General features: G+C 48.6%; 1 pseudogene; it reads left to right on the top strand.

Annotated features, from left to right (window-relative positions):
- The window catches only part of LOC135522287 (ras/Rap GTPase-activating protein SynGAP-like), a 114,151-nt pseudogene that overhangs the window by 75,987 nt on the left and 25,717 nt on the right, over window positions 1-12,447 (top strand).

The raw sequence follows: 12,447 nt of genomic DNA, 5'->3' as shown, positions 1-12,447 counted from the left end.
TTTTCCCAGGATTTTCTTTCGACATGGCGATGTGTGAGGTAGATAGATTCATAGACCGAGAACACCTTATCTTCAGAGAGAACACTCTGGCCACCAAAGCCATAGAAGAGTACCTCAAGCTGATTGGACATAAGTACCTCAAGGATGCAATAGGTGTGGCCTTCGAATGCTTCACATTAATCACTCAATACATGTTGTTGAACTGTTCTTGCTGTGATATATTCATTATCTTTCTGTGTTTGCCTAATGGTCAGTGATATTGTGTTTGTTTCAGGGGAGTTTATAAGGGCACTGTACGAATCAGAAGAGAACTGCGAGGTGGACCCCATGAGGACACCACCCTCTGTCCTTCCAGATCACCAAGCCAATCTCCGCATGTGCTGCGAACTGGCACTCTGCAAAATCGTCAACTCCCATTGGTCAGTAGACTTACTATTTTTTTCATTCAACCAGGATTACTCCTGGGCTACAGCACCCAAAGACTTATTTACAGAATTTTGATTGTTGAACATCAGATTTGCATTCAGTTGTTGGGATACACTGCCTGACTAAAGCAGAATATCCTATCAAATGATAATAACACACTGAATATTTGTATCTCTCTGCAGTGTGTTTCCTCGAGAGCTGAAGGAGGTGTTTGCCTCGTGGAGGGTGCGCTGTGCGGAGAGGGGGAGGGAGGACATCGCAGACCGCCTAATCAGCGGCTCCCTTTTCCTGCGCTTCCTGTGTCCGGCCGTCATGTCCCCCTCCCTGTTCAACCTGACCCAGGAGTACCCAGACGAGCAGACATCTCGCACGCTCAGCCTCATCTCCAAAGTGGTGCAGAACCTGGCCAACTTCTCCAAGTCAGTTCATTCATTCAATACAACTTATAATGTTATGCTTATGCTAAAACTTTTGTAATATTTAGTATTTTTCCAGGACACAGATTAAGCCTAATCCTGGACTAAAAAGTGTGCTCAATGTGGATTCTCCATTGAAAGTGCTTATTAGTTATTAATCCAGGGTTGGGCTAATTCTGTGTCCGGGAAACCAGCCAATGATGTAATCTCTGTGAGTATACAGCATTTTGACTTCTTCTTCTTCTCTCTCTCTCTCTCTCTCTCTCTCTCTCTCTCTCTCTCTCTCACTCTCTCACTCCCTCAGATTTGGTATGAAAGAGGAGTACATGTGCTTCATGAATGAGTTCTTAGAGATGGAGTGGGGCTCCATGCAACAATTCCTCTATGAGATCTCCAACCTGGACAGTGTGAGCAACGCGGGGGGCTTCGAGGGCTACATCGACCTGGGCAGGGAGCTGTCTATACTGCATAGCCTCCTCTGGGAGGTCATGGCCCAGCTCAGCAAGGTAGGGAGGATCAGGGTAAATATTAACAATATAACCTCTACAATATATGACCAATAAAAAAATACAAGTTACAGATAACCAATGTGGTGTTATTCAATAATGATTGAGTCCAATTAGGAATCAGTACAATAAAATAACTATGTATGGTCTTGACACACCAGTAATCTGAAAGTATGAGTCAGTAGAATGAATGGAATGATTAAGTATACTTGCAATTTTCAAGAATAAGATACTTCTAAAATGTAAACATTTGAATGCTTTTCCTATTGTCATTGCTAACTTGTATTCATGTCAGTCTTCTAACCCTAACCCACAGGATGCCATTATCAAACTGGGTCCCTTGCCCCGCCTCTTGAATGACATCAGCATGGCCCTGCGCAACCCCCACCTGCAGAGGCAGCCCAGCCACCAGAACCAGACAGATAGAGTCCATGAGAGACAGACGGAGAGGCTGCTCTCACGACCCAGCTTCCACAGGGGAGTCTCCTCAGAGTTCCAGAATCTCATGATGAAGGATCTCAACAGGTAGTGCTCTGGCTTTATCAAATCCTATGGGCCTATTTCCTGGAAACAGGTTAAGTATAGTCCTGGACAAAAAAAGCACTCTGAATGGAGAATTTCATTTGAACATACTTTTTTGTCTAGGATTAGGTTTAATCTGTGTTGGGGAAAACAGCCCTAGTAGGATGGTTGGTTGGTACGTTTGTAACGGTTTTGCTTTTCCTGCCATAAGGCTGTAGTTGGGTTGTGGCTTTTATGCCAAACTTGTAATACACCTATAACCTTGTCATCGTCTTCTCCAATCTGTTGCCATGTGTTGTTGCCTTTCTTAAGCTCCATAGATATCACTCGCTTGCCTTCCCCTACATCTGGTGTGTCCGGTGGGGGGGTCATGCCCTCTCGTGCTCATGCTCAGCTGAGTTTCCAAGAGCGCGATCACCCACATCGAGCCTCCAAAGACGTTTTCTATGTAACCCGCCCTCCCTTGGCCCGATCCAGCCCTGCCTACTGCACCAGTAGCTCCGATATCACCGAGCCAGACCACAAGGTTAGTTGAATTCTAGAGTTTTGATAGCATTAAGATATGTTAGGAACCATGTTCTACAGGAAATTATGTAAACTGCACATCTCCTTTCCATGTGATAACCAAGTCTGGCAGACGACTGCAGGATAGTATGGCAGCTATGCGCTCATAGGAAAATGATGCATGTACCTTAGTGGTAAGTCATGGGACATGCAATTCAGGCATACAACCACCCCTCTCAATAGATAAAACACTTGATCAACTTATTGGCACTTTAGAATTGGTTACACAAGGGTGTTAGCTATATCAATCTAGTCTAGGTGCTCAGTGTCAATAAAGTGTATATCTATGATGGACCTCCAGGACTCCACAATGAACAGCGTGTCTAACCTGCAGTCGGTGGCCATGCTCAACTCCTCCCAGGCCTCCATCACCGGCATGGGCAGCTTCGGAGGGCTCAGCAGCCAGGGTGGAGGAGGCCTGGGCTCAGGCCTGAGCGGCCAGCTCCGGGCCGGGGGCCGCCACTCGGCTGGCTCGGGGGGATCCAGCATGTCAGGGGGCCTCCGGCTGAGCCAGTTGAGCCAGATGGGCACCACCACCGACTCGCTGTCCCAGCAGCAGCAGCAGCAGGCCGCCGCCCTGAGATACCCGCTCTCCTTCCAGAACCCCCTGTTTCACCTGGCCACCGGCACTGCAGATGGACCCCACCTTCACCACCAGCACAGCAGGGCCCATCTCCCGCCGCCCCTGCTCCTGGCCCCGGAGCCTGACCCCGGAGGCTCGCATCAGGCCTACATCCCCCAGTTTGCCCACGGGGGGTTCTCCCGCAGCGAGGACCTGTCCACCCTAAGGACCGGGGCAGGGCACCTGGGGCAGCCAGCCATTATCCACTCACACAGCTATAGTGACGACTACAGCAGGGCTGATTACGCACGGCGGCAACTGTCCATGCACGGGCAGGTATGGATTAACTTAAGGTCAAGAATGTGTTTACAATCATGTTCTACTTTTGTGCAAATTAGCCTTTTTGTCTCTCCTACATGATAATAATTTAAGTCAACATTTGTTTGTAGACTACATTAATTGAATTAGCATAATGTAAACATCTGAAACAAGTTGAAGGCCAGGATAACTTGGTGTTCTCTAATTGTCCTTGTTAGGATAATCTTCAACAGCAGATGGGCATGGCTTCTCAGACTGGTACCTCCCACTCCTCCCTGGCCACACCCCCCTCCACAGTCCAGCCCGCTCGCCAGAGCTCCATCGCCCCGCCTTCCGCTCAACGCGTCAAATCACAGACCTCCCATCAGCTGTCTGTCAGTGCGGCTGCTGCTCCCACACCATCTGCTAAGACACGACCGCCCAGTGCCAACCTATCGCCAGAGTCGGGCTACGGAGGTCGGCAACAGGCACCGCGGCAACAGCTGTCGGTCAAAGACAACACAGCCCCTGGACTGCCCCACCAGCAGAGCTCTGCCAGGGAGAGCCAGGGGCCACAGGGAGGCACTACAACGACCATACAGCAATCGCAGCAGCAGCAGCAACAGCAACAACCACAGCAACAGCACCTGCTTAAACCTTCCATCAGCAAACAGGTATGCAGGCTACTGTACTCTATTGTGTAGTTCAATCACTTAGAAATGTCCTTGTTTTTGAAAGAAAAACACGTTTTTTTTGTCCATTTAAAATAACATCAAATTGATCCTATGTAGAGTGTAGACATTGTTCATGTTGTAAATGACTGTTGTAGCTGGAAACGACTGATTTTTAATGGAATATCAACATAAGCGTACAGAGGCCCATTATCAGCAACCATCACTCCTGTGTTCTAATGGCACATTGTGTTAGCTAATCCAAGTTTATAATTTCAAAAGGCTAATTGATCATTAGGAAACCCTTTTGCAATTATGTTAGCACAGCTGAAAACTGTTGTTCTAATTAAAGAAGCAATAAAACTGGCCTTCTTTAGACAATCTGGAGCATCAGCATTTATGGGTTTGATTATGGAAGTTTACATACACTTAGGTTGGAGTCATTAAAACTCGTTTTTCAACCACTCCACAAATTTCTTGTTAACAAACTATAGTTTTGGCAAGTCGGTTAGGACATTTCATTTATAATTCACTGTATCACAATTCCAGTGGGTCAGAAGTTTACATACACTAAGTTGACTGTGTCTTTAAACAGCTTGGACAATTCCAGAAAATGATGTCATGGCTTTAGAAGCTTCTGATAGGCTAATTGACATAATTTGAGTCAATTGGAGGTGTACCTGTGGATGTATTTGAAGGCCTACCTTCAAACAACAGCAAAGCACCTTGTGAAGATGCTGGAGGAAACAGGTACAAAAGTATCTATATCCACAGTAAAATGAGTCCTATATCACATAACCTGAAAGGCCGCTCAGCAAGGAAGAAGCCACTGATCCACAACCGCCATAAAAAAAGCCAGAATAAGGTTTGCAACTGCACATGGGGACAAAGATCGTACTTTTTGGAGAAATGTCCTCTGGTCTGATGAAACAAAAATAAAACTGTTTGGCCATAATGACCATCGTTATATTTGGAGGAAAAAGGGGGAAGCTTGCAAGCCGAAGAACACCATCCCAACCGTGAAGCACGGGGGTGGCAGCATCATGTTGTGGGGGTGCTTTGCTGGAGGAGGGACTAGTGCACTTCACAAAATAGATGACATCATGAGGAAAATTACGTGGCTATATTAAAGCAACATCTCAAGACATCAGTCAGGAAGTTAAAGCTTGGTCGCAAATGGGTCTTCCAAATGGACAATGACCCCAAGCATACTTCCAAAGTTGTGGCAAAATGGCTTAAGGACAACAAAGTCAAGGTATTGGAGTGGCCATCGCAAAGCCCTGACCTCAATCCTATAGAGAATTTGTGGACAGAATTGAAAAAGCGTAGGCGAGCAAGGAGGCCTACAAACCAGACTCAGTTACACTCAATTAGCTTGTGTATGTAAACTTCTGACCCACTGGGAATGTGATGAAAGAAATCAATGTTGGGGGGTGGAGCTAGCATGTTGGAGTACACGGCTGTGTGTGAGAGGCTCCTTTAACTTCTTTTGCGAAATAATTTAACTTAACCTACTTTGGCACTTTTTACAACAAACGTTGCTTTCTAATACAATATTGTATCTTTCTATGTGGAAATGCAGAGTAATCCCACCAAACAATGAGACCGACATGGCGGAAGGCACAGGTAACAACTTGACACTTACAGAACTTACCCTGGCTTTGGGAGAACTACATGTTGCTATAGCTGAGGATCTTAAGGCTACTATTGCTCAACTGGACACCAAAATCGAGAGCACCATTCAAACGATCGCTTCGCAGGGCCAGAGTATTGTGGACCTTGAGAAAGCTTCTGAATTCAACGCTGGTAGGATAGAGGAGTTAGAGAAGCTATTCACGTCATTGCAGGATAGTGTGCAGAGGCTTTCTGTGAAAGTGGTCGACCTGGAGGGCCGATCCAGACGTCATAACCTTCGCGTTGTTGGTCTGGGAGTGGAGGCTGGCTCTCGCCCCACCAACTTCTTCGCCATGCTATTGAGGGATGCAATGGTACCAGATGTTTTGGCTTCGGATCCCCAGCTGGACCGTGCACATCGCGCCCTTTTCACAGTGACTGGACCGGGCCAATGTCCTCGTCCAGTAATCATCTGTTGTCACAGTTTCAAGACCAAGGATCTTATCCTGCGCAAGGCTCGAATGAGGGGTTATCTGTTACATAAAGGGCACCCCTTCCGTGTCAATGAGGATTATGTGCCCGGTGTGGCAAAGCATCGCGCCGGCTACAGAGATGTCATGACCAAACTCTACAAACTCCATCATTACCCCGCCTTCCGGTGAGAAGATTTGGTCTCCTCGATTTTGGACGCAGAGAAGTTTATCCAGGAATATACACCAATCCCTGTACGGGTTAGAGTGCCTTGTCATTGTGTGTTCGGGTCTGTTCATGGACTGAATCCATACTGTACCCTAACGGCTGAAACCGTATTAAACGGTCTCAGCAAGGGTGCTTTTTTGGCATCAGCCAGACATTGTGTCTATTATTTTTATTCTAAGGTTTTGCATAATTAAGGGGTTAGGATCCGCTTTAGATGTATATAGAGTCTCGTAAAACTGACGGAATCTGTCATTGATGTCTTTGGGGGAAGAGAGTAATTCCCCAGACGCAGATTTAACTTTGCGAATCATCAGGCCAATGAGGATGGAGCTCTCCCATCTACTTTGGACAAAGCGTTCATTACAGCTATACATAAGAAGGGTAAAGATCCAGAAGAGGTAGGATCATACAGACCAATATCCCTCCTTAATACAAACCAAAAGATTTTAGCAAAAACTCTGGCTAACAGGCTTGGCACTTTAATTGGTCAATTCGGACCAGACCAGCTTTATCCCCAACAGAAACTCATTCTTAAATCTCAGGCGCCTCTTCAACATGTATTCTCAGAGGTTACCTAATGTGGACCTTGCCGTTATATCTCTTGATGCCGAAAAGGCCTTTGACCAAGTTGAGTGGTCCTATCTATTCAAGGTCCTACAGAAATGTAATATTGGAGATTTTTTATATAGGAAACCCTGTGCAAGAATACTCACTAACCAATCATTGTCACCTCGATTTAACCTTTACAGAGGGACAAGGCAGGCTTGTGCGCTGTCGCCTATGCTCTTTGCCCCAATTATTGAACCTCTCGCTCAGGCGATGAGATCTCATGCAGCAATACATGGCTATAATACTAAAGATACTCTAAATAAGATTTCCCTATATGCAGATGACATTCTCCTCTATGTAACAACCCTAAGCTAGTATTCCTGTCAGGACCCGGTTACGAACCTGGGTCTCCGGAGTGAGAAACAGTCACTTAACCAACTGAGACACGAATAGTCAGCAGAACCCAGAAGATGAGGCAGACACAGCAGTACTTAAGACGGTGTATTTAATAAAGTAAAAAGGAGAAGTCCTTCAATACAAAAATGGCAAATCCAAAAGGTGGTAGGAATAGCACAAAAAAGCCTCAAGAGATACTCAAAAACAAAAACAGAATTCCACAAGAGCATCCACCGGAATCGACAAGAATACACAGAACACTAGGGCTGGGTGCTAACATACAAACACAGAGCACAGAACTGAGGGAAACTAAGGGTTTAAATACAATCAGGGGAAACGAGGCACAGGTGCAAATAATAATGGGGAACAAGGGAAAAACATAAGGTCAAAAAGCACAATGGGGGCATCTAGTGACCAAAACCCGGAACAACCCTGGCCAAATCCTGACAGAATCCCCCCTAGGAACGGCTCCTGACGTTCCTACCAGCTCTCTCAGGGTGGAGGGCCCTGAACTGACGAATGAGGTCAGGGTCCAGGATGTCTTTGGCAGGAACCCAGGAGCGCTCCTCGGGACCGTAGCCTTCCCAGTCCACCAGATACTGCCAGGACCGCTGCACCCGGCGGGAATCCAGTATCCGATGGACGGTATAAGCCGGCTGGCCTCCAATGACACGAGGCGGAGGGGGAGGTCTGTCTGCCGGGACAAGGGGAGAAAAAACAACAGGTTTTAACAATGAAATGTGAAATGTGGGATTAATCTTAAGGGATCTGGGTAAGTGTAGGCTATAAGAAACTGGGTTAACTCTCCTGGCAACCTTGAAGGGACCGATGTATTTTTTGGACAGCTTGCGAGACTCCACCCGTAGAGGTAAGTCTCTTGTGGAGAGCCAGACTCTCTGGCCGGGGCGCAGGGTAGGCCCGGGACGGCGACGTCTGTTGGCTTGTTGTTGGTACCTCTGTGAGGAACGCATAAGATTAAGACGGGTCTTCCTCCACATAAGCCGACAGCGTCTGACGAACTTCAAGGCTGAAGGCACTCTGACTTCTGCCTCCTGGTCCGGGAACAATGGAGGAGCATAGCCAAACTGACACTGTGCGGGACATACCAGTGGAGGAGGAGCGCAAGGTGTTGTGCGCGTATTCGGCCCAAACAATAAAGGATGACCATGTGGACGGGTTGTCACGAGTCATACATCGGAGGGTGGTTTCCAGCTCTTGATTCATCCTCTCTGTTTGGCCGTTGGACTCCGGATGGTACCCTGAAGATAGACTGGCAGAAGCCCCCATGAGTTGGCAGAAGGCCTTCCAAAACCTTGAGGCGAACTGGGGACCTCTGTCAGAAACCATATCTTGAGGAATGCCGAAGACTCGGAACACATGATTAATTACCAACTCAGCCGTTTCCTTGGCAGAAGGTAACTTAGTCAGAGGGACGAACCTGGCCGCCTTTGAAAACCTGTCGATTATGACTAGGATAGTAGTATTGCCATGGGATGGAGGAAGTCCAGTAATAAAGTCCAATGAGATATGGGACCAGGGTCTGTGGGGAACAGGTAAAGGGTGAAGGAGTCCTTGAGGGCGGAGGTGAGAAGATTTGCCCTGGCAGCACACGGGACAGGCATTGACGAAAGTGGCAACGTCTTCTCTTATGGTAGGCCACCAGAACTTACGCTGGATGAACTCCAAGGTGCGACCTACGCCCGGATGACAGGTGAGGCGAGAGGAGTGCCCCCACAGAAGGACCTGAGTCCTCACTGCCTTGGGGACAAACAACCGATTAGCAGGACCTCCTTTCGGGTCCGGTTCGCTAGCTTGAGCACGTCTCACGGTATCCTCAACTTGCCACGAGATCGGAGCCACAATCTTAGCAGCAGGAAGGACAGGCATGTCCGTGTCATCTCGAATGGCAGGAGCGTAGACTCGGGACAGGGCATCCGGTTTGAGATTCTTTGACCCGGGCCGATAGGTGAGGATAAACTGGAATCGATTGAAGAAAAGAGACCATCTAGCTTGTCTAGAGTTCAACCGCTTCGCCTGCTGGATATACTCCAGATTTTTGTGGTCCGTAAGCACTTGAAACGGGTGAGAAGCCCCCTCGAGCCAGTGTCTCCATTCCTTCAATGCCATCTTAACCGCTAGGAGTTCACGATCCCCCACATCGTAGTTCCTCTCAGTCGGGGTAAGCCGGTGTGAGAAGAAAGCGCACGGATGAAGCTTCTTGTCTTCACCCTCTGAGACAGGACAGCTCCAACACCAACCTCTGATGCGTCTACCTCCACCACAAATGGTTCATCCGTAGTCGGTAGTATCAGGATGGGAGCAGAGAGAACGCGCTGCTTGAGTCCTTGGAAGGCCGTCTCAGCTTCTCTTCCCCACAAAAACCTTGCATTGCCACCCTTGGTTAAAGCTGAGAGAGGGGCTGCCACCAAGCTGAAGTTCTTGATGAACTTGCGGTAAAAGTTTGTGAAGCCCAGGAAACGCTGAACTTCCTTAACAGATTTGGGGGTGGGCCAATCCGCTACCGCCCCTACCTTCCTGGGGTCCATTTGGACTCGACCGGGTTCCACTGCAAATCCCAGGAATTGTACTCGGGATGAATGGAATTCACATTTTTCCGGCTTAACGTACAGATGGCTGTCTAGGAGGCGTTTGAGTACTTGTCTGACATGCTTAGTGTGTTCTTGAAGGGAGCTCGAAAAGATGAGGATGTCATCCAAGTAAACGAACACAAATATGTTAAGCATATCCCTAAGCACATCGTTTATGAGCGCTTGGAACACCGCTGGGGCGTTGGTCAGGCCGAAGGGCATCACCAAGTATTCATAGTGACCAGTAGGCGTGTTGAAAGCGGTCTTCCACTCGTCACCAGGTCTGATCCGCACAAGATGGTATGCGTTCCGCAGGTCAAGCTTAGTGAAAACAACTGCTTCCTGGAGCAGCTCGAAGGCTGTGGCCATAAGGGGTAGCAGGTAACGGTTACGGACGGTTATGGCATTAAGTCCCCGGTAGTCGATGCAAGGACGTAATCCACCGTCTTTCTTGGCCACAAAGAAAAACCCTGCTCCCGCCGGGGAGGTGGATGGACGCATGAGGCCTGCTTCCAGAGCGTCCTTGATGTAGGTATCCATAGCAGCTCGTTCGGGTGGAGATAGGGAAAAGATCCGACCCCTGGGGGGGCAAGTGCCCGGAAACAGGTCGATGGGGCAATCGTAAGGTCTATGGGGTGGTAGCATGGTGGCCCTCTGTTTGCTAAACACCAGTTTGAGGTCATGGTAACACTCGGGAACTCGGGTCAGGTCAATGGATTCTAAAGACTCGGGAGTAGAACTCGGGGAATTCTGGAAAATACAAGTAGCTTGGCACGTAGGACCCCACTGCTTGATAGTGCCCATAGACCAGTCAATGTGAGGGTTATGGCTGTGAAGCCAGGGGTATCCAAGGACGAGAGGGAACTCGGAACAGGAGATCAAATGAAAGTTCATCAATTCCTGGTGTTGTGAAACTGAAAGTCGCAAGGAGGTAGTGACATGAGTGACAAGTCCAGATCCCAAAGGGCTTCCATCCAATGTAGTGACCCTCATGGGTTCACTTAAAGGTTCAGAGGGAACGCCATTCTCCTTCGCCCAGACACCATCCATGAAGTTACCTGCGGCTCCAGAGTCTACCAAGGCTTGAAGGTGAAGCTTGTGGTTGTCCCAGGAGAGGGTGACTGGAATGAGCAGACGGGAGTTGGACGGATGGGAGGAGGTTATGTTTCCCGTTACAGTTCCCCCCGGTCTGTACGGGACAGAGCGTTTCCCTGGAGCCCGGGACACGTGGAACGGAAATGGCCCGGTTTGCCGCAATATAGACAGCGTCGCTCCCTCATCCGGCGGTCTCTCTCAGCCTGGGAGATGCGTCCAATCTGCATGGGTTCCGATGGAGCCAGCGAGGATAAAGGTGGGGACTCAGAGCTGGGACTGATAGGGGCTAGAGGTCTACGGTTGAGTTCTCTCTCTCTCAGACGCTGGTCAATGCGTGAGGCCAACTTGATCAGGGACTCGAGATTGTCCGGTGGTTCCCAAGTGGCCAGTTCATCTTGGATAGTGTCGGAAAGGCCTTTCAGAAAGCACACCGTGAGCGCCTCGTTGTTCCAGCCACTTGCTGCTGCCACCGTGTGGAACTGGATGGCATAGTCCGTCACGCTGCGCCAACCTTGGTGGAGAGTCAGGAGCTGTTTGGCTGAGTCAGAACCACTGCTTGGGCCTTGAAACACTCGTTTGAATTCCTCAGCAAAGGCAGAGTAGCTGGCACAGCAGGAACTATGGGCATCCCACACAGCAGTAGCCCAGGCCAGGGCTTTTTCCGACAGCAGGGTGATGATATAAGCGATCTTAGACCGGTCGGTGGGAAACGACGAGGGTTGTAGCTCAAAGGAGAGAGAACATTGGGTGAGAAACCCTTTACAAGCACTTGGATCACCTGAGAACCGTTGGGGAGGTGGAAGACGAGGTTCAGCCAGGGGGTTAACTGCCATGGGTACGTGAATCTGAGGTACTGGGATGGGAACTGTTGCCGGGGTAAGACGATCAGATATTTGCTTAATGGAAGTCAGCATCTCCGACAGAAGATGAGAATGTCTAGCCATTAAGGCCTCTTGCTGAACCAGGGCGGCTTCGTGGCGTTGGACAGTCTCCTGGTGGTGGGACAGCATGGCAAAAAGGTCCTGGGAACTGGCTGCCTCTGGGTTCATTTTTGGCTCTGTGTTTCTGTCAGGACCCGGTTACGAACCTGGGTCTCCGGAGTGAGAAACAGTCACTTAACCAACTGAGACACGAATAGTCAGCAGAACCCAGAAGATGAGGCAGACACAGCAGTACTTAAGACGGTGTATTTAATAAAGTAAAAGGAGAAGTCCTTCAATACAAAAATGGCAAATCCAAAAGGTGGTAGGAATAGCACAAAAAAGCCTCAAGAGATACTCAAAAACAAAAACAGAATTCCACAAGAGCATCCACCGGAATCGACAAGAATACACAGAACACTAGGGCTGGGTGCTAACATACAAACACAGAGCACAGAACTGAGGGAAACTAAGGGTTTAAATACAATCAGGGGAAACGAGGCACAGGTGCAAATAATAATGGGGAACAAGGGAAAAAACATAAGGTCAAAAAGCACAATGGGGGCATCTAGTGACCAAAACCCGGAACAACCCTGGCCAAATCCTGACAATTCCAGCTATT

This window comes from Oncorhynchus masou, chromosome 30 (genome assembly GCF_036934945.1).
Source record: "Oncorhynchus masou masou isolate Uvic2021 chromosome 30, UVic_Omas_1.1, whole genome shotgun sequence".
Lineage (NCBI taxonomy): Eukaryota > Metazoa > Chordata > Actinopteri > Salmoniformes > Salmonidae > Oncorhynchus > Oncorhynchus masou.
The sequence above is the reverse complement of the archived record's forward strand: the minus strand, read 5'-3'. Positions and strand labels throughout refer to the sequence as shown.